Source organism: Gavialis gangeticus, unplaced genomic scaffold (genome assembly GCF_001723915.1).
Source record: "Gavialis gangeticus isolate Ggan-Ray unplaced genomic scaffold, GavGan_comp1, whole genome shotgun sequence".
Lineage (NCBI taxonomy): Eukaryota > Metazoa > Chordata > Crocodylia > Gavialidae > Gavialis > Gavialis gangeticus.
This window is the reverse complement of record NW_017728992.1, coordinates 27980340-27983776: the sequence shown is the minus strand read 5'-3', so window position 1 is coordinate 27983776 and position 3437 is coordinate 27980340. Positions and strand designations below refer to the sequence as shown.

The following is a 3437-nucleotide window of genomic DNA, read 5'->3' as shown; positions in this document are numbered from 1 at the left end:
GGGGGAGAGGGGGGAGGTTAAAGTTTATCTCACGGTCCTTCAGTCAGATGCAAATTGTTGAAGTGTAGTAACAATTAAATCTGAAATTAGGGTAATTTTCTCTTGATTTGAAGTGAAGCATCTTTAAACATATAAACATCAAATAAACATCTTTATCAAAGATGTAGACACTGGTGTCAGAAGTGCACAAGATGAACATGAGCCACCAATGTTGTTGCAGCTGACAAAGCAAACAATACTCTGCTGTGCAGGGGCTTCAGGCTGTGCACCTGCAGCTCCCACTGTCACACTTGGGAAGACCTGCATTGGACTCTGCGGGGAAGCAAGGGGTGGGGAAGGCAACCAGCTCTAGCGTGGGGCTTCCCCTGCTGCGAGTGTGGGAGCTGCAGGCACATGACACAGAGTAGAGCTGCCTGGCAAGCTGTGCTCCTTGCCCCCTCACACCCACACCCTGCCCACCAGCCGCCTGGGCTCTGCGCTGCTCTCCATGCTTCCACTCAGCTGCAACTGTGGCTCCAAGGCCCCAGTTCCCACCCCCTCCCTACCTGCTGCCCAGAGTGAGTGGGAAGCGGAGGAAGCCAAGCAGGTTCCCATGGGGGTGACTGCAGCAGGGGCAGCAGTAGCCCTGGCCGGAAGCTGCTGCTAGCTGGGCGGGAGCAAGGTGCAATAGAGTATGTTTGGGGGGGTGTACACGTGGGTCGGGAGTGGTGCAATTTATTGGTGGAGTTCTGGGCTGGATGAAAGTGCCTGTTGGGGTGGATCCAGCCCGTAGGCTATAGTGTGCCCACCCCTGGACTAGATGACCTATTGAGGTCCCTTCCAACCATAATTTTCTATGATTCTACTATGTGTTGCAGTCTCTCTTCCACAATAACTTGCACTTGCTACACTTCCACTTTCTCACTCTTGAGCATAATCATGACTCCAGCTACTTTGTTTACATCTGACCCTGCCCCCCATGGTGGTCCCCTTCTCCATATCTTTACGAAACATTTGTAATATCTTTCCCATAGGATTCCATACTCCTCCATGTTATGTCCACTTTAACCTCCACCAAATGTTGGCATAATCTTATTCCACCTTTTCCTTGATAGCATACTTCTGATATTTACACATGCAATACACAGTCATGCTTGTCCATTTAAATTACACATCTCTATCACTTTACAATTCTTCTATTCTTCTGCTTGATGCAGTTGGCTCTAGTCTTCCCTCTCTTTGCATCCCCATAGTCTTTGTCTTTTGTCGTATGCTTTGACATTCCAGAAAGCTTCCCTTTTTCCCATACCCACCTTTCTGCTGTCCCAACTCCACTTTTCCCTCTCTTCCCTCATTAGTCCCAAGCCACATTAACTTGCATGAGCTTTTCATCAAACTTTCTCCCTTCCCCTCTCTGTCTCTTTGCCTGACTACTTTCTAAGTTTCATAGTGTGTTATTTCTTTCTTTTCCTAATTTAGCTGTCGTCTTTTTCTTCTGCTCTATCTCCACTCCTCCTCCTTCCTGCATCTTTCTCTCCTCTCTCTTTTTCCTTTCTTTCTCCTCTGTCCCAGTATCACTTGTTCTACTTACCTTTCCTTCTTTTTCCTCTTCTGTTGCCATCTGTGCTGCTTCAACTGTTGAAATTTCACACACTTTTTTCCCAAGTCTTCTGTCTTTTAGTATCTCCTCCACTGTCATGCATTCTGACTCAACATATTTTCCCCCACTTTCCCTTTCCTGTCTCTCCTGCTTCTCTGTAGATCTAGTTTTATTTGGAAAGACCACGGAAATCACCACTGTAAATGTCCTTCTTCACAAGTTGTCACAACTTCACAAGTTGTCATCTTCCCTTCAATCACTGTTTCATTCCTCATTTCTCCCTCCTGACCACCTCTTCTCTTGGTCTTCCTGCCATTTGGACTCTTTCCGTGTTGCTTTCTTCAGTAAAGCCTACAAAACTGACATTCCCACTATGCTTTTCTTTCCTACCTTCTTTCGTCCTCTCTTCCCCACCTTCGTCTTCCATAAGACTGTCCTTCCACTGTCCCTTTCACTTCTCATCTCTTGGTCTGCTTTCTCTTCCATAACTGTAGCTCTCCTCTCCAAGTCTGCCACGAATACTGTTCCAGGCCCTGAGAACTCCTTCTCCTCCTCCATCCCTGTGCTCCGTCACTGCCTCCCTGGCCCTCCTGGAATCAATCTAGACAGTAAAGCAGACCTCCACCCAGCCACTACAGGTGATCTTAGCCAAGGGACAGCTGAATAGCTAAGCTTCTGATGAGAACCTAGCACAAGGATGTTTAGTGCAGCTCATTTGATTAAGATATAGTGCCCATTGTGCTCAGTCCCCCTCAGTGCCAGTTCTTTAAAGTTATGGTAAACCACTATGTCAAATATATTTTGATGTTTTCTTCACTCCCACATCTGAGCTGCACCTTTCTTTCCCATTTCTGATGATTCCTCTTTCTTCCTGCCAAATGGGACCCTGAACAGTTTATTCAGAATCCCTGTGACCACTCTCTCAGCCTGTTGCATGTGATTAGTTTGGCCCTGCCCTCTGTGGGGTAGAGATGGACCAGGGAGCCTTGCACCTCATCTGTATATAAATTTTTGAAGGGTCCCAGGACTTGTGACTAGAACATAGTGTCATGAGCGTGGTGGTGGTGGCGGCGGCAGTAGTTAATTAGCACGTGGATCCTTTGTGGGGGTATTTGGAGTACATGCACATACTGAGCAGTGTTGTTTGTGGTGTCACTATGACTTGAAATGCTGTTGTCTCTGCTGGGGCTCCATCCAATAAACTATACAGTAAGTCATGAGGCTTTGGACTAATATCATGTACAGTTTGTACTATGTACAAAGGAAGAAATCCAAAAATGTGTTTATGGAGTACCTGTGCTAAAATTGGCAACTAGAGTCAGACATACAGCAGTCTCCTGTTTCCCCCCTGCAGTAGTTTCATAGTTTCATAGTTTCTAGGGTTGGAAGGAACCTGAGCAGGTCATCTAGTCCGACCCCCTGCCATGGCAGGAAAGGTGTTCATCTAACCTCCTCTTAAAAACCCCCAGGGTAGGAGCCTGCACCACCTCTCTTGGAAGTTGGTTCCAGACCCTAGCCGCCCTGACCATGAAATAAGGCCTCCTGATGTCCAACCTAAACCTACCCTCTGCCAGCTTGTGACGGTTATTTCTGGTCACTCCTGGTGGTGCTCGGGGGAACAGGGACTCCCCCAATGCCTGCTGATCCCCCCCGACTAGTTTATAACAGGCAACAAGATCCCCCTCAGCCTTCTCTTTTGGAGGCTGAACAGGATCAGGTCCCGTAGCCTCTCCTCACAGGGCCTGCCCTGCTGCCCCCTGATCATGCAAGTGGCCCTCCTCTGGACCCTCTCCATGCTGTCCACATCCCTCTTGAAGTGCGGCGCCCAGAACTGGATGCAGTACTCCAACTGCGGCCT

The 3437-nt window shown here is 48.1% G+C and overlaps 1 protein-coding gene across 1 annotated transcript in view; it reads left to right on the top strand.

Annotated features, from left to right (window-relative positions):
• Nucleotides 1–3437, top strand: part of CDH18 (cadherin 18) — a 627153-nt gene that overhangs the window by 157159 nt on the left and 466557 nt on the right. The window lies entirely within an intron of this gene.